This window comes from Cydia strobilella, chromosome 22 (assembly GCF_947568885.1).
Source record: "Cydia strobilella chromosome 22, ilCydStro3.1, whole genome shotgun sequence".
Classification (NCBI taxonomy): domain Eukaryota; kingdom Metazoa; phylum Arthropoda; class Insecta; order Lepidoptera; family Tortricidae; genus Cydia; species Cydia strobilella.
In genome coordinates this window covers 8,633,267-8,656,756 of record NC_086062.1, presented here as the reverse complement: position 1 = coordinate 8,656,756, position 23,490 = coordinate 8,633,267, and the positions used below count along the sequence as shown (strand labels likewise).

The 23,490-nt window shown below is 38.9% G+C and overlaps 1 non-coding gene across 1 annotated transcript; it reads right to left on the bottom strand.

Annotated features, from left to right (window-relative positions):
* Positions 1-1,211: 1,211 nt before the first annotated feature.
* On the bottom strand, positions 1,212-1,284 carry Trnas-uga (transfer RNA serine (anticodon UGA)). The gene has a single exon. It is a non-coding gene; the product is annotated as a tRNA-Ser (tRNA).
* Positions 1,285-23,490: the final 22,206 nt, after the last annotated feature.

Genomic DNA, 23,490 nt, shown 5'->3' with positions numbered 1-23,490 from the left:
TAAACACGCACATTCACTGTTCTAGAATATTATAGATGTGCCGGAAGTTACGAGAGTAGGTACTTTATGTTTGCAAAAAAAGCATGTTTGGACAAGTGACAATGACTTTGATATTGTTGCTGTCAATGCTGTCGCTATGATATTGTCGCTTTTGTATTTCTTGTAGTTATGAACCTAGCATTATTTCAAAAAATCGCCCGGCATACAATAGGTATTCTATATTTTATACAGGCGGGGGATGGGGCCAATCTCTGCCACTGATTGTACACGCTATTAAGGCTGGCGTCCACTAGACTCGCCGAGCCGAATCGAATCGCAATAATTCGCCTCCTATATTTTCTAATGCAACTGCGTCCATTGAAGGGCGCGCCGCGGCTCTTCGTCAATGGACGCAGTTGCATTAGAAAATATAGGAGGCGAATTATTGCGATTCGATTCGATTCGCCTCGGCGAGTCTAGTGGACGCAAGCCTTTAGTTTGTAAATAATCGAGGAATTTTGCACCTGACTTTGTCTTCTCTTTTTAAAATTTAGGGATTATACATAAGTAAAATCAAAGAGGATATAATAAGATAGAGCGGTACTGTCACAGTAAATTTTGTAACCACTGTAAATTCACTGCCATCTATCGACATACTTTAAAACTAAAAACAGTAGATTTATAAAAATACTTTAAAATGTATTTAAATATGGATAAATGACTTTTTTATTTGCAATATTCATTTTTATATGATTTTGACCCATGTTCTTTCACTGATATGCGTTAAAATTATAAATAACAAACGAAACCGTCAACGCCCTCTATACGAGAGTAGGCCAAAACTAGTGGCGCCATCTGATCGAGAATCAAATTTTCGTGATTTTCGAGGCACGTTTCTTCCTTAGACTGTATCCATCTATTACGGAGTTATATCTATCTTTGGTAAAATGAAACGAATCCCTACAATGTTGGTAAGTATATACTTAAAAGTCCAAAAACTGTATGTGAAATTTTCTAACTCTTATTTCCCTGAGGCTGCATGATTTAGGTATGAATTTATTCTTATCCTGACACAAAATCTGAAGAGTAAGCGTGCGCTGCCGAGTTACGCATGTCTTGTTTATCTTGATTTTTCCATTTCTAGTAAAACGTCTTTTACGATTAAATCAACACAAGTATTAAAAACTGTAATAGATGTCATATATTAAAGAAAAAGTGACGAAGCCCTCCAGTGGTGAAGGCCGGATTCGAACCGGCGTCTTTAGCTATCACGGCTAACGCCATGAACCCCTAGGCCACCCCGCCACGGCGGTGCCCGTCCGAATTTCTCGACTATATGCCATCTTAGTAAGACTAGGCGTCTTTGACCAGCTCTAAGGGCAAGCAGTGCGCGCTTGCACCTCCTAAACGAACTCCTTACGGATTTACGTTGTAGCGAGAGAGACTGGTGCTGCCATCTATGAACAAACTTGTCCCCAAACTTGTTCAACACAAGTATGTTTTAAAACCTCTTGAGAACCACAGCTAGAATTGGAATTAGTGTTCCAAAAAAAATCGTAAGTAGAAGGGAACGTTTGGATCTACGACCTCCGAGTAGGACTCCTGCAATCAATAATAATTACTGCAACAGTTTATTGAATCCGAATTGTACCGACCCTATTGTCTACTGTTTACGAACCTGCTTTGCTTAAAATATGTTTTATTTAATAATAATTAAGTTTAAGTGACATAAAGGGAAGTAGTCATTCTTTAGTTTTAATTTAATTTAATTTAATTTAATTAATTTAATTTTTTACTTTAATTTTTAATTTAATTTTTGATTTTAACGTTGACATTTTGTTCTTAATATTTTTTTTCTGATTCTGACATGTAACTGATTTAATTTAATTATTTTTACTTTTTAATCGTTGACATTTTTTCTTTATTATTTATAATTGACTAATTCATGTTTATTTTGGAAATTTCTACTTTTTTTTTTTTTTTGATTACGTCTTATTAATATTTTTATTGGTGGCTATGATGTTTGTTTTTGTCATATTTTTTTTGTGTGCATGTGCCTAGTTTTAAGATTTCAAACACAATGTAATATTGTTCTTGAATAAAATGATGATGATGATGATGATGAGTACGAGGAGAGGAAAACCGAGGAAAAGGTGGATGGACTGTGTGAAAGATGATATGAAACTAACGCAAGTGAATGATGAGATGACGGGTGACAGAGATGTATGGAAGAAAAAGACATGCTGCGCCGACCCCAAGAGAATGGGACAAGGGCAAGCGAATGATGATGACATAAATACTTACTCTAGAAATGTTGTACCTACTATGTACCTACCTATTTACTGACCTGTAAAACATTAACTTTTACCAATAAATGTCTTGTATCTTGTAGAAATGTTATATCCATTTGAAAAAACAGGCCAAGTGCGAGTCGGACTCGCCCACCTAGGGTTTCGTACTAATTTGACTTTAAAAAAATTTTTGTTTCTTCCGACAGACGGACAACAAATTGATCCTATAAGGTTTTCGTTTTTTTCCTTTTGAGGTATAGAACCCCAAAAAATATTAGATATATTATTGATACTGACTATACTAATCCTCATTTCATCATCATTCATCTATTATTTATTGTATGGCTTATCGTCTGGTGTTTCCTATCATGCTTAAACAATTTAATCAAATAAATCACTTACAGATCTGTTGTACGAAGGTTTTACTTGCACTAAACCTTCGGATTTAACGGTACAGTAAAAGTTACTGCCTTTTACGGAACTCCTTGATGCGTCTTGTTAATTACCTGAAATAAGTTTCATTGTTCGATTAATTTCAATAAAATTATGTTTAATAAATTTTATAAACCGGCGAGCGTGTATGAGGAATGTTATGAAAGTGAAGGAAGCGAAAGAGGTATGCCAGGATCGTAGCAAGTGGAAATCCGTGATCTCTGCCTACCCCTCCGGGAAATAGGCGTGATTATATGTATGTGTATGTAAATTTTATATATAATAAATTATAAGTGAATAGACTTATATTGACCGGGATTAATTTTAAGTGGTCTTTGGTTATTGTCGAGTAAACTGCTAAATATCGGAAATATCGGATCGGAGTCGAACGGATATAAGTTTTATCGTTTTCACATTATTTTAAAACCATTTTTATTCAAATTATTGTATTTTTCAAATAGATTGGCTGTGATATGAAGATAGTTAGAGCAATGATGAGTTATGAGGACAGTTTGAGGTCCGGGGAAGGACCCTATGGGGTAGTTTTTATCAATCATCATCATCATCATTCTACGCAGACGTAGTCGCGGGCAGAAGCTACTTTATATTATAAATATTTTGCAAGAATTACTAGCCTTAAGGGTCCTCGGCAAGCTCGGTTATCCATACAAACGTAGTTCCGCTCTCATTTTTAAACGACTAGCTAGATTGCTCTTAAACTTTGTACTTACAATAGGATAAGGTATATCAACGTCTGTAATTAGTTTATGTAGCTTCAGATACCAGAGTTAAAAAAGTACAGCGAATTTAAGTTTTTCATACAAAACTTGTTTTTGCTCTATTTCGTTTTTTCTATATACTGGAGCTATATAAACTAATTACAGATCTAGATATACCCTATGTCATTGTATGTGCAAAGGTAGTTTTAAAAATGAGAGCGGAACTATATTTGTATGAAAAGGTGCAATTCGGCCGAGCTTGCCGGGGACTTAAAATTAAAGATAAAAATGTCTAAATTCAAGTTCAACTTTGAGGTCAAACAAGTTCAAACTTCAAAGTTCATTAGCCAGATTCTGTAAATCTTACTAACTTTGTAAAAAGTGTTCTAATTTTCTTTTGAGTGTAATCCCTTCAACATTATTATTACTTAAGCAATGAAAGGACAAGTTTTACAAAGGTGTGAAGTAAATTAAAGAATGAAATCAAATTGCAAAAGTTTTTTTTCCTATTAATTGGGTTCTTTCAGTACGAATCTTGAGATTATACTCGTACAGGATGCAATAAAAATACTGATGATATGTTAATGAGAAAAGTTTTTGACTGGATAATTCAATTTTAAATATCCTATATATAGAAAACCTTTTATTTACATACAAGATATATACAGTGGTACTACGTAAACGAAATTAATAACTAGCTTAAATCTAAAATAGGCCCTTGAGGCATTGTACCAAGGATGCTGGCGGCATTTCCTCGCTGTATCGCAATGCTGATACGTTGTGCGAGAAAGCCGCTAGGTCTATTATATATATCCTATTATGTCGTGAGACACAGATGTCAAAACTATAACACCCCTTTATTTATTTTATTTTATTTTATTTTATTTTATTTTATTATTGGGAAACAAACAGCTTACAATATTACACAATATGAATTAATATTAATAAAACACAAGCCAAAACAGTTTCCACTAATTAATTAAGGCAGAAAAGCTCAAAGGGAACTTAATGAAATACAAAATGTAGAAAAGTAATTATTCAAAGCAATCAGGCAAACCAAAAACTACTACTATACTACACTAATACTACTATACTACTATATTATACTAGTAAATCGAGCCTTAACCACAGTCAAAAGAGTACATTAGGTTTTTTTTCTTTACCTACTTACTATTTATCCGAAAGGACACCTCAGGGACTTTTGTAGCTGTAGTTTTTAGGGTTTTGTACCCAAAGGGTAAAAACGGGACCCTATTACTAAGACTCCGCTGTCCGTCTGTCTGTCACCAGGCTGTATCTCATGAACCGTGATAGCTAGGCAGTTGAAATTTTCTCTGTTGCCGCTATAACAACAAATACTAAAATGTACGGAACCCTCGGTGCGCGAGTCCGACACGCACTTGGCCGGTTTTGTTTATTCTTATTTTCCCTCATTTCACCAAGCGTCCGTTCAGGACAACATAAAAACGCTCAAAATTCACCTTCAAATTATTCCACTTACTCCGAATTCCTTTTAAACGAAACACATTCGCATTCAAAACAGCGAAGTTAAAGATTATTTTACTTGCATAAATAAACTTAAAATGCAAACCGTTGCTTAATAAGTAGCATATTGCAATATGGAATTTTGGAGTTATAAACGAGGTTATGCTTACGAAAATACGCAAATCCACATAGAAATATTGACACATTATTAAGCAGCTGTTATGTTTAATAAAACTATGAAAACGGATTATATCGCGTATATTGAATTTATAATACATCCCGACGTTTCGAACCCTTTACAGCGTTCGTTGTCAACGGGTGACTGAGGAAAAATTACAAAGTGCAAAAATACCCACATACTAAAAATAATTAACAGTCATAGAACTTCCGTGAGACATAGACATATTAAATATATGAATAACGAGTCACTCACGTGTTTTAAGTCACACTTAAAACACGTGAGTGACCCGTTATTAACATATTTAACAGTCATAGATTATAAACTTTAAGGCTGGTTGGACGAGTACATGGAAAATCGGTTCATAAGGCTAGTTATACACTACAATTATTTTCAAGTAAAGATATATATATATATATATATGCGATAAAAACTACGCGGGCTCCAACCCTACACCACGGACCCGAGAAGATTGAATTCCCTCCTAAATTGTAGGAGGGTATCCCAATATGGGACCGGCAACAATATACGCGATATAATCCGTTTTCACTTTTATTTCATGAGCAACTATCGCGGTAACCGAAGACAATAGCTGTTACGTTATTAATTAAACTTACTGTCTTTTTACATAAAACAATGCAGCTCTATGTAATCTATGTACTCGTAGGTAGCTATGCTATATTTCTTTATTCATGTGGTATTAATAACTTTATAAGCACGTGAGTATGAAAATTTTTAACGGTAGTAGGTTAAAGTTTTAAAAAGCATTGCCAGTGGTAATTAATGTTGTATTTCATCATCATCATCATGTCAGCCGATAGACGTCCACTGCTGGACATAGGCCTCCCCCAAGGCTCGCCACTCCGACCGATTCTGCGCCGCTCGCATCCACCGTTAATGTTGTATTTACATAAAAAAATATTATTTTCTTGTTTTTTGAACAAGAACTCTATTAAAATATGAAAACATTAATTAAAGTGACATATATAACCTACCTACGGGATCAAAAACGGGACCCTATTATAAGACTCCGCTGTCAGTCTGTCCGTCCGTCTGTCCGTTTGTCCGTCTGTCTGTCACCAGACAGTTGAATTTTTTACAGATGATGTATTTCTGTTGCCGCTACAACAACAAATATTAAAAAGTATGGACCCCTCGGTGGGAGAGTCCGACTCGCACTTGTCCGCTTTTTTTTTTTCAAATAGGATTTGAAGAATACCGTTATCAACACCGACAATTCAAAACACATCAAATTTAGTCAAATTAGCTATACTCATTCCGATCACTGACCTAACAATTACAGTTTCACAAAGCTTACACATAAATAACCCTCGACAACATCTGCTAAAAGAAAACACAATCACGCAAAGAAAACTTCTCTTTTCCCTCCTAGGCCAGAAAGTACATTTACGGCGTATAATATTGCAAAAAGCATGGCGTTTGGGACTTTCTTGGATAATTTCATGTAATCTTTAATTAAACCGGTGAGTTACAGCTCCCCATTTGAATAATATTACTCCGATGCAATTCGTTTTATCAGTTTTGGTTTAGCAAAATAAGAGAGTGATTTTAGCGTAATTGGATGAGGGAGTGCTGCCCACTCGCAGGGAACATTGACTTGTTTGATATTCCAATGTATATACTTGTATTACTTTTGTTCATTATTTTAGAAACAATTAAATCTTCTCGGGTCAGAGGTTTGGTTTAGAGCCGGCGTAGCTTTATCGCGTATGTCTTTACTTGAAAATGGTTGGAATGTATAACCAGCCTTATGAACCGATTTTGCATGGAGAACCAGCCTTAAAGTTTGTAGTTTATTATGGTTCATTATTTTTGTTTGTGGGCTCTTTTGCACATTGTAGTTTTTCCTCAGTCACCCGTTGACCATCATCATCATTGGCCTATTGCAGACGATTTATGGTGTAACACCGGAGAGACACCGTTTTTGGTGGCTGAATAGACCGATGCGAGACCGACATGGTCTACCCGTTGACCACGGACGCTGTAAAGGGTTCGGAACGTCGGGATGTATTATAAATTCAATATGAGCGATATAATCCGTTTTAATAGTTTTATTTAATATTTTAAATCTTGAATCTTGTTCGTTAGTGATTTAAGTGATAGGGTAAACTGGCATTATTTGGTGACACGCCTGATTCGGTGATACAAGTTTTGAAGCATGACACCCAGGAAAGCTAGTGAATTAGGTTCTTTTAAATGGGACCTCACGGCTTCACAGCTTCGGCGGGGTTTACTAATATATTGCCAAAAATCGTTTTCCAAAGTATTACTTCCCAAACTATTTTACGCAAATTATCATTTGGCAAAATTACATTTCGCAAATTTTCATAATCCAACCTAACCTAACCCAACCTAGTACGTCATTTTCATTTCGCAAGTATGGGGTTGGGAAATGAAATGGTTGCGAAGTAAAAAACTTGCTAAAATTTCATTTGGGAAATGAAACTGATGCCATAAGTTTACTGGGAAGTGAAATTTGGCGAAAAATATTTTGGCTAAACGGCGGTATTCCCTTCGGCGGCTTTGCCGTGAGAGGTTTTTTGTCTGCAAAATAATTTTGTTGTTTGTTTTATAAGTCAAATTAGATTAAAAAAAAAATCGTTTTGAGGAATTAATTCCCAGCATGCTGGAAATCGTCTTATCTCGATTTGGTTCTATATTAGTGTAATCCAAGTTTGCTCCATTCCAATTGTGGAAAATGTTTTTTCAAAAAATCTAATTTGACTGGCCTATAATATAAATAAATAATAACAATAATGCAGTCGTATTAAAAATACACGCTGTATTTGTTAACAAGTAACAAAAATAGACTACAACAAATTCCAATTCGATATTTAAAAGCTAAACTAAAGCCATGTCCACACGTCACACTCGTACGCGCTAGAGCCATGAACACACGAACGCTTTTAAGCCACGTTTGCACTTCCATCGGCGTACGTTGGGTTATTTTTAGTCCCACTTTTATAGGATAATTAGCAGGATAATGCTAAGTGCTGTGATTATAAAATACCTCGTTTTTTTTTTAGGTTAGCGGCTTGTCTATGTTTTTAATAGGCATTGAAATTAAATGGAGGATAATTATGAGGGAATTAGCTTTTGATTAAGTGTAATAGACTATGTTTTAAGTCCTTTTTTGCTTTTTAGTCTTAAGGACGTAGGTGATGTGATGTGCAGACATCGGAATTTTAAATGGAAAACTTGATAAAAATAGGCAAAGCTAATTATTTCTCGATAATTTCGGTATCGATAATTTGCATTTTACATAAGGAGCATATATTATTGACGTGTTTTTATGTACCGGATTTTTCTAGTACCCTTACATTTATTTATTTGTGACGTTCCGCGACGAAAGTATCTTATGGCGGTCGGCGCTTACGTCGTGTAGGTACCGCGCCTTGGGGCGGGCGCCGCCAATAATGGCGTAAGTGCGGACTGCCATAAGCAGTGCTACCTTTCGTTGTGGAACGTCACATTTATCTCTCGACATTCTCGACCTTTCGAATCTAAGTTAATTTATTAAGAATCTAATTTTTCTATAGTTAAATTTGCTAAATTGAAAAAGTATCAGTAGTAGAGATAACTTAAATCATTAGAAATTTAATAATAGCTTTTTTCTGTTTTATCTGAAGGCAACAGCGAGGGACAACGTTATTCGGTGTCATAGTTTTTTAGGGTTCCGTACCCAAAGGGTAAAAACGGGACCCTATTACTAAGACTTACTACTTACTACTGTCCATCTGTCTGTCTGTCACCAGGCTGTATCTCATGAACCGCGATAGCTATATTAGACAGTTGAAAATTTCACACATGATGTATTTCTGTTGTTGCTATAACAACAAATACTGAAAATTACGGAACCCTCGGTGGGCGAGTCCGACGAAAAGTAAAGTGTTTAACTCGGGTGAAAGGCACCATTTCATTCGATTTCAATGAGTGCCTTTGATCCCTTGGTTAACAATCTACTATTTATGTTTATAGCTTACAGTTGTATGTGTTCTTGTACTCAACGGGCATTAGCAACGAACTTTAAAGGGCCGTCACAATAGATCACCGCTTGGTCGACGTGGCTTGTGGCGAGCTGTTGGGGAGTGACGACCCCACGGACCCGAGTGCCCCAGAGAGTCGGTCAGGGTCTCCGTCTCTGGCGTGTCTTCGTCGGTCGGAGTGGACCCCAAGGGGACCCGCAGGACTCTCAGCTCTGGCTTGCCTTCATTGGCCGTTCAGAGGGGAGTCGTAAGAGCTATATGCTCCAGGGGGGGAAGTGTTAAAGGGCATAACGCCGCGAGTAACTTCGGAGAAAGCGCAGCACACCTCTCGACACCCCTGAGCCGCTCACGCCGGTGTTGCGCCTGGCCGTCTTTACGATGGCGCATCAGGTGCCCATCTTGCGAGTGGCGAGTCACCGCCTGCCTCGATAGCACTGTATAGCACAATGTTATGGCAGGTGTCCGAAACTCTTAGCAATAGCCCAGTCTTATATTCCACCCAAATTTAAGCCATAGACCAGGACTCTTTCCACTTTTCTATAATAGCTCCCAATGCCTGCTGAAACCGGTTTACGGGTATCTTTTTATGTACCCGTGAATGGGTTCCAGCAGGCGTTCTACATGACATCAAAACTCTCCAAACGGCCTCTACGTGTTGGATCTATATCCCCACGCACGCCTTATAAATGACCGGGCCTGAAAACCCGAGAGTTTGTAACGGAGATACAAATAATAATAATAATGTGTTCTTGTATACACACACAAACATACCTGCACTTAGGGTTGCCATTCGTCCGGGTTCCCCGGATTTGTCCTAGTTTAGAGGGCATCCGGGGAGCGTCCAAGCCGGGCTTCATTTGTAGTCCGGGCTTAAAAGTTTAAAGTCTTTGTCCGCCCGCGACACACGCGGCACGACACGTCAACCCTGTTGACATGTCCGGGTTCTGCCGAGCTCTAAAATCCGGAGTTTTCACGCGTCTTGTCCTGGTTACCAAATTTTAGAGATGGCAACCCTACCTGCACTTAACCTAGGTACTCCTTGTATAAATTAGCATCGCGTAGTTTAACCAACTGCGCAAATTAGCATTAACAAGTTTCACTAATCCCCGGCTAGAGCTCCGTGCAAGTTATGTGCTTTGTTTAATTTCAACTTGTATTAGAATAATTAGAATTAGCTAGTTTATGGTAATATGTGACGTTTTCAACCAAAAGGTAACACATTGTCGCTAGTCGATAAGGTTGATTTCAAATTGAAGCTATATGGAAATAGCGCCTTATTGACAACCGACAGTACCCTTTTGGTTGAGAAAAGCAGATATGGTTACCTAGACATATTCTCTTGCGATATTCAAAGATAAAGATTGATCACACCTCTGCCCCGAGAAGATTTAAATTTCATGTAATTATAAAGCCCATCACAGACAGAGCGATAATACATCGGCAGATACCGACAGATATGGCATCTGCCGATATCTTTTACGTACTTTAAGCTAATTTTGCGGTTTCATTCGGTTAAGATTTAGCTGCTTTTGGCCAGAATATGCAATGAGTTTTATTTTAATGTACTTGTCAATGTCACGTCAACTGCATCGACATCACCAATCCAAGTGATAATTACTTAATCATCAAACTTAACGAAGGGAGACAACTAACTACTAAACTAACATCTTTCCCGACCTCCTATCTCAACACCCCGTCATTCCAAATTCAACTTTAACTCCACCACAGTAAGACTTCTTTTCAAACAATGCACGAGTAATGAAACGATATTTTTCCAAACCTCCTATCTAGTATTACGTCGTTCAACTCAACTTTAACCCCACCTGATTAAGGTTCCTTTCTCAACGATTAATGAGTAACCAATTGGTAATTTTCCAAACCTCCTATCTCCCTTACACGCTCATTCAAAACTCAACTCTAACTCGATGGTTAATAGGTTGCTTTTACATTGAGATGGGAGTGATGTTAACCCCCAGATGGCACAAACAGATCACTCAATTACAGGACGTCACTAAGCTGGCACTAAATCCGTCAGCGGCAATCAGCGGGTGACAAACTGACTACGATTGGTTCACCTGCGTTGTTGTTTTCAAATGGGAGCTTGAATAACGATCAAGTTTTGTATGTAAAACTTCTACTAGTATATACTAATTTCTTTATATTACAATTTCTAGCAAAGTAAAACTAGTACGTGAAATGTAAAACTTTAACAGAAGGACATGACATGATGTCACGATCCTCGGCATTTAGGGGCCGACTAAAGAAGAAGATCTCCGTATTGAAAGTTGGACTTCAAATCCACTGAGCCACCACTGCTTGTTTAGTAAATAATGTAAATATAATTCAAAACTCAATGAAAGCCATTTCAACAATCCATACCTTGCTCGTTCAATACTATGACTACTCTCATGTGCGATCGCCTTTATATCAGCTGATTGAAACTAAAACCGCTTATCCACTAACATAAAAGCAGCGTTAGGAAGTTTATTCCACATTCAAACATTTTTATTTCTATAGCATTTACCCTTGTTCAGATTTAAACTTTAACACAAGAACTTAAGGTTGAGTTTTGAGTGAAACAGTCGAGTGCTATTGGTTGTTTTTGAATGCATGCGTTTATATTGGGCTAGATAGGCCACTTAGCACTCGTGCGAGTAGCTAAACGGTTAAGTTATTATGGGGAGAGTTTAATGTTTTCAATTTTTACTATGTATAGTAGTTTGACGTTTTTAAATTGTAAATTTTGTGAGACTGTGTGTGTGCGATTGTGTGTGATTTTGCTCAAGACCTGCTCAACCTCGGCCATGGCGACTGGCAAGAGCTATCGCAAGACCAAGAGGCATGGCGTGATCTGGTGTCGGAGGCCAGGACTCACTTTGGGCCGTTGCGTCACCATAGTAAGGTTTTGTGTAAGTTAAATTAGGCATTTCGATATCAATTAATGGTCCTTTTTACCCAACTGCGATTTTCATTTAGCCCTTTAAAAGTCAATAACTCTAGTTATTATGCTTATGGGGACAATTAGTAATTCCAGAGCTGCCACACGCGGATTGCTAGCGGAATTAACAATAAAAACGTTAGAGTTAGACCAAGCCAAGTTTGCAGCGATTTTGATAGCCCTAACTGTGCAAGTGTTAATTTGAACGTCAAACTTCTATTCAATTATGACGACACTCGCGCAACTTAGCTTGATCTAACTCTATAAGTTTGCCGAGAATTAAATTATCTAACAATAATAAATTAATCCATTGAAATAGGTGAATAAACCCGCGTATTAATTACTACCTATACGAACTAATTAATGTATCGTGTCGTGTAGACAAATCAAATCAACACGCCGCCGACAGGCTGTAGGGTGACTACTTTGTAACGAGCGCTCCGGGTCTCATCAATATTCTATAAATTTTAACTGTTGTGAGACATACATAACATTAAATAATTTTACGGTTTAGACTCACTTATTTGTGTTAGGTGACCCAAACCCAAACACACCACTATGCCCGCCTACAACGACAGCGCAAGACCTCCCCCGGTTTTCTCGGCGCGCGCGCGCCGCAGTACGCGTTACACTGCCGTCATGAATGCCCAATATAAAGAGGGGGCATAAAGTCAGTCTAGTTACTAGGTCGAGTGGGATATCATTTGAAAGAGCTCGATTTGAACTACAAAACAATTTTTTATTTGTTTTTCATAGTGAAAAAAATTGACTTATGAAGGAAAATGTGAAAAAAAAAATACCATACCCCCTCATCTCCCAAGTTTACCAATGAAAATTTTTGAAGTTTTTACATAATAATAACATTATCATAAATATTACAGGAACAATATAATCACACCTCTATCTTAAAAACTTTTTTTTTAATTATCAAAAAACATTTTCTAATTTAATTTGCAATTCAAGCCCATTTGCGGGTGTTTGCTATGCTCGAAATGTCTATGAGTTTATACTAAAAATACCTTCTTTCAAATAAAACAAAAATTGTGGAAATCGTTTCACATGATAAAGAATTAAGTATCCTTGAAAATCGCGCAAATTAATTAGCCAATTTGGCGATAGATGGCGCTGTACACAATTACGCTTAGTATATTTCTAGTCAAGTCTTTCGTGATTTTATTTACATGAGAAAATTTAAAGTTTGTACGGAACCCTCGGTGAGCGAGTTAAACGAACTCGCACTTGACCGGTTTTTTATTTACCTTTAAGTTGTATATTTTTACTGAGGTGTGCCTATAAAGAAAATTCTATCTATATATCTAATCTATCTGACGTCTCAAATTGTAGTGTGAGCAACATGCGCTCCTCATACGATGTTCATCTAGATATGTACTAACTCGAGTACATTGAGAGCTGATTATTAACTAGCCTACTTACACGTACCCTACACCCTAGTTAGCATTATCCGCGATAAGGGAACCCAATCACCCAGGTAACGTATCGACAAATTTGACAGCAGACATCTCTGTGTGTGATTTCATGTTAATTAAGAGGAACACAAATTTACCTACCACTTGTACTTGCCTTTGTAGACACAAACGAATGTATAAATGTTACGAAGATGTCGAAGATAAGATAAGTAAGAGATGATCGAATTTAAACTATCGTAAGACATACTAACTTAGATAACTTAGCGGTAACGGTAGCGGTGGCGGAATACGCGAGTTAAACCGCTAAGTTATCTAAGTAAGTAAGAGATGTTATTTTGGGTCATCCTGCAATGCCATTAGAAAATATTTTAAGCCCACTTACACCATCCCACTAATCCGGGGTTAAGCGGTTAAACCGTTAATCCAGTGTCAAATTGTACTGGTAATCATGGTAACTCCAGGTTTAACCGGTTAACACCGTTAATAGCGCAAGTGGCCCTGAGTTATAAGTTAAGAAGCTTACAGGATAACCCAGGTAATCAAATTATTTTTATTAGCTTGTTTTAGTAATTTTCATCTCATCTAACAAATGGAAATACAACAATATGATATATCATGCCCAATTACTGTGGTATATTTGTAATATTTCATAACAGTATAAGTTTTAGGGTCGGTTGCACCAAACTGTTTGTAATCGTTAAGTCCCCGGCAAGCTCGGTTCTCCATACAAACGTAGTTACGCTCTCATTTTAAAACGGCTAGCTAGATTGCTCTGAAACTTTGTACTTACAATAGGATTAGGAATATCTATGTCTGTAATTAGTTTAATGTAGCTTCAGATACCATAGTTAAAAAAATACAGCGAATTCTAAAAAACTAACTTCTACGTACATCGATAACTTATATCTATATCTTATATTACTCACACCTCATAAGTTTTTCATACAAAACTTATTTTTGCTCTATTTCGTTTGTGTTATATACTAGACCTATATAAACTAATTACAGATCTAGATATACCTCATGTCATTGTATGTGCAAAGTTTCATTACAATTCAATATGTAGTTTTAAAATTAGAACGAAACTCCGTTTGTATGGGAAGGTGAAATTCGGCCAAGTTTGCCGGGGACTTCGAGTTCGCTGAATTTTATTGTATGAATAATTTCATAGTAAACCGCCGCGGCGTGCCGGGTGACGTTGATCAGTCTGTCAAGTGCGGATGGTGCAACTGGCACTTAGTGGGGTATATTTATTTATTTTAAACTTTACTGCACATCAAAAAAAGGTACAAATGGCGGACTCAATGCCTCATGGCATTCTCAACTAGTCAACCATAGGGCCAAACTGAAAAATGTCAAGGTTGGTGCAGTGAGAACCGTTTAGAAGCAAACAAATATTACAGAAGACATAACTATTTACATAATGTACGACTATTTAAATTTAAAATAAGACATGACAATCACAAGACCAGTTGACGGACAGTTCACGATAGACAGCCGAACAAGGCAGACGACGACGACAAACAGTCAACCATAAACTGTCTGTCGTCCTCCGCTGTCTGTCGTGAACTGGTCTGATTTTGTCTACGTGATTGTCATGTCTAATTTTGAATTTAAATGTCGTTCCAAATATGTATGTCAGTCAGCCAGTCAGGCAGTCGGTCTTGTCAGGTTGCCACGGAGGTCGGAAGCCACGACAGTATATGAAGAAAAAATAGGCACTAAAATTTTTCTATCGACCCATTATGTATGTTATGCACTGAAAACCGAAAATCAAAGGACCTTTTTAAAAATCATTGCTGATTCAAGTGATGATCTGGAAAAATGCCAAGGTAATGAAACGAGCACGCACCAAATAAACGATGCAAACATTCAATAATTAATCAACGGCTCGTTTTTAAATAAATGAGCGATCGACGCTGCGTAATTACGTGGAAATCACGTGTCATCGTCGACCGCGAACACAGGGTGAAATGAGCAGAAGTTAAACAATGAACGCCAAAGACGTGATATCACGTCAGCGGAGTCGGGCCACAAACGACAAGCCTTCTAAAGATGTTTTAAAATAAATCACATGTTATCGGCGACCGCTAAAACAGGGTGATAGTAAGCAGAAGTTAAACAATCAACGCCAAACGCCACCAATGACAAGACGTCTATGTTTTTAAATGAATCGCGCGCGAATAAAAAAAAAAAAAGTGATCTCCACACGTGGTGAATAGTTTCCTATTCTGTACAATATATTAAGCGCAATTTCACCGTGTCCTAAAAAATCTTTCTCTTGAGTTACTAAAACGTTTTTCGAAACGTCGTAACGGATTTTTTTTAACTCAACGGAAAACTACATACATTTTTTTGTCCCACATATAGGGACTTTGTTTATTCCGCCCAACATAAAGAGCTTTACAAACTTACCAAATTTTATCAAAATATGACGAAAAGAAATATCGACAAATAAAAATCGGCCCAAATAGCGTTAATTGCTGACATTGCCCTGTTTTATGCAAATGTCAGGCGTATTCTTTTTTTTAATTGAACAAGAAAATTTATTTTAATAACTATTTGATCGTAAACAGCTGCATTAGTATGAACTGTGTCGTGTAATTGTAATAACAGGATATGAATTAGATCTGGAATTGATATGGATCTGGTTTCTCAGTGTCGAAACTGAGAATTGTTTAACCAAAAACGTAACTATTGACACTGACAGATCAGATCAATATCTTTCCCAGATCTAATTTATATCCTGTTATTAAAAGTAGAATAGGCCTGTGTAAGTGTGTAAACCGTCGCATTGACTACTGTTCCTCCGCTAATTTATGTAAAAGCTTCGTATGTAAAATTAAAATTTCATTGTGGATGTGTTAAGTCAATCGGGCGCGTGATTCGGTCTGAAACACGCCTGCGGCGAACGGGTTGGTACATACCGATAATATATGGAAAACGTACCGAAGTTATTTAATTAATGAGATATATCAAATAACTAGTATTTTTTTTTTATATTAGCCTATTTTGGTGTCCCATTGCTGGGCAAAGGCCTCCCCTCGTTTTCTCCACTCGACCCTGTCATCGCCATTTTCCCACCATTTGGGGTAGAATGCGTCCAAGTCGTCCCGCCATCTCCTTTTTGGTCTGCCTAAATCCCGGCCTGCACCGTCTATGGTGCTCCGTGGGTCCCACTCAGTAACCATTTTGGCCCACCTTTCCGGGTGCATGCGACAGACATGTCCCGCCCAGTCCCACTTAAGCTTAGCGGTCTTGACGCCTACATCTGCAACTCTAGTTCTGGAGCGTGGTTCCGTGTTTCTGATTCGATCAGTTCTACGAACACCTAATATACTACGCTCCATAGCTCGCTGGCAAACCTTGAGTTTCGATTTTAGGGCCTCAGTGACCAAGTTTAAACTGGTAATACTGTATTTAATTTTTTTTATGGTATACCCAATGTAATTATGTACGAAATACATTTTATATTATCCAGTTACAGTGAAGTACAACGGCCCGGCCACGACATCGCGCGGCGGCGGCAGCGGCGAGCGGCGGCCATAGGTTGGAGCGAGACACAGAGATCGGACCTTTCGTTCCCACCTATGGCCGCCGTTCGCCGCTGCAGCCGCCGCGCGATGTCGTGGTGGTGTGTAAGAGCGTTTTCACATTGTCCGATCCGATATCAGATGTAGGATCCGACATCCGCGTAGTCAGAACGGGGGGGGCGCCGAGTCATATTGGCTAAGAAAGGCTGTTGTGAATCTCCAATCATTGGGCTAGTGTGAGAACTATAGCCCAAACCTTCTTGTAGATGAGAAGAGACCTACGCCCAACAATGGGATGTATTTGGGCTGGTAATGACAAATTGTGATCATCATGTTGTCATGTAGGTTTGTTATGTTACTTTTGTCGATCAGAATTAGACAGACCCTATTTATTTATTACCTAACTAAATGTAGCCAGGAGTAGGGTTAACTCGCAGTACGTACCTGTAACAATAAAACAGTTTTCTTAGAGTACAATCTATACAACACGAACACATTCATAGTTACGAAATAGGTACAACAAAATCCGGCTTTAACTCACTTGTTTGTACCCATCGTAAAATGTGAAAAAAATAGTTGCACGGCGAAGATCATCTGTTTAAAAGATGTGCCAAGATATAAGTTGTAATAAAGCTCAGCAAGGACAAATGCAACTTATGCAACTATGGGGCAAATGCAACTACTCTTACAATACAAGAAATGAGTAGAGCTAGAGCCACTTATACCATGTGGGTGAACTCTCTTTTATGACTTGCGAAAATGCCGAAAATACAAGTGGCTCTCAGCTCAACACTTCTTGTATTTTCGTAGTTGCATTTGTCCTATAGTCGCAATTGCCCTGGCTGATTTTATCCTTCTTTTTATTCAATGGTTAATCCATGTATAAAACTGTCGTTAGCTCGTTTCCAATATACAATCCGATTCCCAATCTCATGACATAAATTTTGACGATTCGAATGCGTCATCGAATGAGTGTTAATGGTAGATTTTATGTGAAAATAAAAGCAATAAATAATTTCATATTCATAAATAGATTTATAAATTGGTCACAGTTATATCAGTCATTATGAAAGTAACGGTAAATAATTATAGTCACACCTATTAAAGGATGACGCACGCTAGACCGGGCCGGGCTCGGGCCAAAGCGTCCGACATATAATTTTCCGGCCCCAGCCCGGCCTAGGTTCAAAAATTTTGATGCCATTTAGATACCTTACCTACATAAAAACGTCACATAGTTGTTTCTAAATCATGGGAGACGCGTTTTGAGCTGGAGGCGTATTCTAATTGGAAAAACAGGTTATGAATTCGATCTGGATTTGTTACGGATTTGTTACTTTCAGTGTAAAAGTGTGTAAAAGTGACTTTTTTTTTAATACCACGTCGGTGGCAATCAAGCATACGGCCCGCCTGATGGTTAGCAGTTACCGTAGCCTATGGACGCCTGCAACACCGGAGATATTACATTCGCGATGCCGACCTTTAAAAACCTGTACACTCCTTTTTTGATGAACCCCATACTGTAGCCCCTTCGGGAAAACTCGGCAGGGAGCTCATTCCACAGCCGAAGCGTACGCGGGAGGAAATTTCTCTTAAACCGCACAGTACGCGACCATTTAGGTGCTAGGGTGTGAGGATGAACACCCTGCCGATGGCGAGCGGTGTGGTGATAGAAAGCGGCCGTTGGCATCATGTCAAACAATTCTTCAGAACACAGTCCACTGTACAAGCGGTAGAACACGCATAAGGAGGCGAAGTCTCTCCTTAGACTTAAAGGTTCAATACCGCTTGTGAGTTTGGGATCGTCGACGATTCGTACAGCGCGCCTTTGGACTGAGTCGAAGGGTCCAAGCTGGCATCCAGGTGCTCCTGCCCAAAGGTGACAGCAGTACTCCATATGGGGTCTGACTTGCGATTTATATAGCAGCAGTCTTCTCTCTTCAGTCTTCAACGTTTCTGGTTGGTTACTAAAGTAACATAGGCAATATTAAAATTGCTTCGACTTGTTAACTTGCAATAAAGGCCAAAACACACCAGCTGTGTGTGCATACACGTGCTAGTGCGCGTGCGCTAAAATGTTGGAGCCGTGCACGCATACGTCACGCAAGCGGTATGCCGTCTCTCAAATGATCTGTATATTACAACGCGCCCGTGCACGCAGCCGGTGTGCACAGGCCTTAAACCTGCATTTAATAGGTATTACCCGCATTTAATATGACGTAGATACAAAATAATGCAGGAAAATATTATCTACATCTGCATTGTTATGCATCTGAATCACTAGTAAATAATGGCTTTCGACACGAATGAACAATTGATCAATTTCAATACGAAATAAAATCCGATTTTCCTATCTGATGACATGAAATAAAGAATCGAACGTCATCGAGTGGATACAGGTTTTTGTGGAAATTCGAATCAATTACGAACTATAAAAAGGAAAGCAGAGGCGTTCCGTATAATAATATAATCCTTTAAACTCTCGCGTTTTGTACAGTCACCGTCAGATATATCGGAGCGCCCGAGGTGCTCACAAATATCTGAACACGCCTCTATTGTTAGAGTGCGTGTTCAGATATTTCTGAGCACCTCGGCCGCTCCGATATATCTGATGGCGACTGTACACATAATTAATGTCATTACCCTGACCACAGCTAGTGCAACCTAGCTGAAACGTCGGAAAAAAGGTAAAATAATTTTTTTTATCGCGTTATAGACCCGGTAATGACATGAATAATATAATCTATAAAAAAATATTATTAGTTTTTGACGCAGGGGTAAATGCATTTACGCATCTCACCCCCGGGCTGGGGAAGCCCATTGGGGGGTGGTATGTGGGACTCGCTCCCCCCGTAACTTCCTCTGCTTCCCAGAGGAAGGGGAGGAGAATACCCACTAACATCCCCTGCGGCGTTTCCGTCTATGCCGTTGAGGGGGGTGCAATGGGGTCGCGAGCATGTCGACCACGGCACCCCCCCGAACAACGTGTCTACCTAGTAATCTAGAAATTTTCGGTATTAACTAAATATTACAAGAAAGCACCATGAGCATAAATTTTATATAATTGACGCACACCTAGACTAAATTAATATTAAACTGCTCCTAGAATTAAGCTAAGAATTAAATTAAGAATGTAATTTTGCATGCCATTACAGAGCCAGAGCCATGCCAGAGGACGTACAGCGCTCTTCGTGTTCAATATAATGATGCCTTCAGGATGTTGTTCGGCCTTCGACGGAGGTGCAGTGCCTCGGGCATGTTTGCAGAGGCAAGCGTTGATGGCTTCCATGCGATTATAAGGAAACGCTGTGCCTCTCTGCTCGATAGGATGATACGGAGTCCGAACAGCATCCTGAGTGTGTTTGCTGGGAGGTGGGACTCACCGATGACGCGTAGATGGATCGGTCTGCACTCCAGCTTCGTTAATTATGATAGTTAGTGATAAAGGCATTGGACAATTTAATTGCAATTTTAATTTTGAATTATCTACAAATTATTAAATATATAACACTTATTCAATTCTGTTTAATTTCTAATTTATTTATATTCTATACATGACCAAATCTGATTAAATAATATAATAATTGTAATTTTATTAATTTTATATGTATAATTTCGCTGCTATTTTATGAATTATTCTAATTATTGACATGTCTTTATGATTATCATACTAGTCAAATTTTAAATTTTAATGGAATAGTAAATGTTCTATGTGTTATAAATAAGTACGGCTCACCCGGTATTTAGTCCTAGCTTAAGTATATTGATGTGCATGGTAGGTTTTAATTAATTGTACTTTTTAACATTAGTATTTAAGTTTTTTTGTTACTAACACCTCTATGGGCCATGCCTGAAAATAAATGATTATTTAATTTAATTTAATTTAATTTAATTATGTTGCGGAATGTATTTGGAACTCTGTATTTACCCTTTTTGTACCTTTTTTGACCTGCATTCTAGCAAATAAATGTATTTCAGATGAGGAAACCTAAACATATGCCAAGAAAATTATTTATACGAAGTACAATGGTACATTGATCACGCGGCCGCGGTAGGCCTAAGAAGCGCTGGCTGGACGTCGTGATGGCGGATATGGAAGACAACAATCTCACACCTGAGGATGCCAAAGACCGGGCAAAGTGGAGAAGATTGAGCAGGAAAGCGGACCCTGGCGCTAGGCCGGGAAAACGCTAGGTTGAAGGAGAAGACAATGGTACAATGTAGGTACAATCCGCATTAGGAGAGAGTGCACACGCCTTTTTAAATTCTTCAGCAAATCGCCAGTGTGATAAGGATCTTATGTCACACTCACACTGTTATGGCTCCTTATACACGATGGCTCAGCGCTGGACCAGCAAGATGGTCATGCGATGGTGCTGGCTTCTCTATACGATGGCCCTGCGCTGGACCAGCGAGATGGCCATGCGATGGTTGAAACCCAACTACCCAATATAGTTCTGGAATGGGCCACGTGTAGATGCATACTGCCAGCGCTTGCCCACTACCTTTGATGTGCGGACGAAAAACCGACACCGTAGCCATCCCATCGTCATCCCGCCGCGCCATAAGCCATCCGACTAACCTCTCTACACGCAGGCCCATCTTATAGTGGGCCAGTATGATGGCCCATCGCGTAGAGGAGCCATAACGCTATCAACCCACATTGCGTGTTAAATACTTATAAAACACTTCACGGATCCCCAACTTCCACCGAGCCGTTTATATCGGGTTTATGTCAATTCGTTTAATCGATTATACCTCACGTCATCGAAACGACTTATCGGTTATTCCGCTCGCGGCGCTAAGTGTTACACTCGAGGACAAAATAAAAGGTGCAGTTTTATCATAATATTCTTATTAAAGTTTTGAAATATATAACAAATAAATAAACATGTAACGAAAAATGTTGTCGCGCGGTTTCATATTTACTCATCATCACAGGCATTTGCGTCTATTGCAGACGATTTATGCATTGCTATTTAGACAGTGGGTTTGGTGACTGTGGAGGCCGATGCGTGAGCGGCACGACCTCCCAGATTTTTGGCAGAGAAAGCTCATGCCACCTGACTCAGGTGACCTGAGGTTCTAGTCCCGGTTTGCTTTCTGCGACACCTGCTATCTAACGCATTAAACTAGGCTTGGTCGCATATTTACTAGCACTGCGTTATTTTAAGATTGTTGTATAAGGCACGTGCACGTTATAATATACCGATCCTTATGAGAGACGGCACGCCGCTTGCGCGACGTGCGCGTGCACGGCTCCAACATTTAGGTGCACGTCGCACACGCAGCCGCACACGCACCGGTGTGCTATGTCCTTTAAGGGAAAAGAACCATAACTCAACGCAAGCATTAATTTGCCATTAGATGTTGTATTTATTTAGTTTAGTAGGGAATCCCCTAGAACCTATTTAGGTACCATTTGGTCGCGTACTGTGCGGTTTAAGAGGAATTTCCTCCCGCGGACGCTTCGGCTGTGGAATGAGCTCCCTGCCGAGGTTTTCCCGAGGGGCTACAGTATGGCGTCCTTCAAAAAAGGAGTGTACGGGTTTTTAAAGGGTCGGCAACGCGCGTGTAATATATCTGGTGTTGCAGGCGTCCATAGGCTACGGTGACTGCTTACCATCAGGCGGGCCGTATGCTTGTTTGCCACCGACGGCGATGGCGGGATAACTTGGACTCCTTTTTGAGCGACTGGCCAGATGTAGCTCAAAACCGGGAGGAGTGGAGAAGAGGGGGGAGGCCTTTGCCCAGCAGTGGGACACAATAGGCTCGTAATAATAATATATACATAAAAGGTAATCATTCAAAATGACAATATTTTACTTGGATCACAAAGTAAGGAGTTAAGGACCTCCTCTCTTTTTGAAGCCAATTAAAAAATAGACGAAAAGATCAGTCACAGTCAACCAACAAAGCAAATAAGTGTCTGCAGCCAAAATATTTCACAAGTACCCAATTCTTACTCGGGTAAAACCATGACCTTCCATTTACAGTAACATATAACCCCGTCCCCCCCCTAACTTAAAAGCTGCCCCGATAAATTTGTCCCCAAAGTTACGATACAGCCCGCGATGTAAAATATTCAGCGCCGATATACGTTCAGGTAAGGAGGAACAGCCTATTAACTTGGTAAGAAAAGCGCGTTTGAGCAAGGAAAAGAGGAAGAGAGACATTTCCAAAGCCTACAGGAACACACAGCTGGAAAAGTACATAACCACTTATAAATAGAATTCATTGATAAAGTGGATATGGCTATGCACTGTTGCAGCTAGCTATTCGCTATGTATGTTGTTTTGTTATGTATGTCTATTGCCTGTGTGTTTACGAATAAAAACTATTCTATTCTATATAGGAGGCTCCATCGAACAGTACTATAGACCTCATTTTGACAATATTATGAAATTCTTTATTATGAAATATTCGAGCGAGGTACGCTGCGAATTATGGCAAATAAGATCAGTTTGTGAGTTCAATTAGGCGTTCAGTCAGTTCAGTATA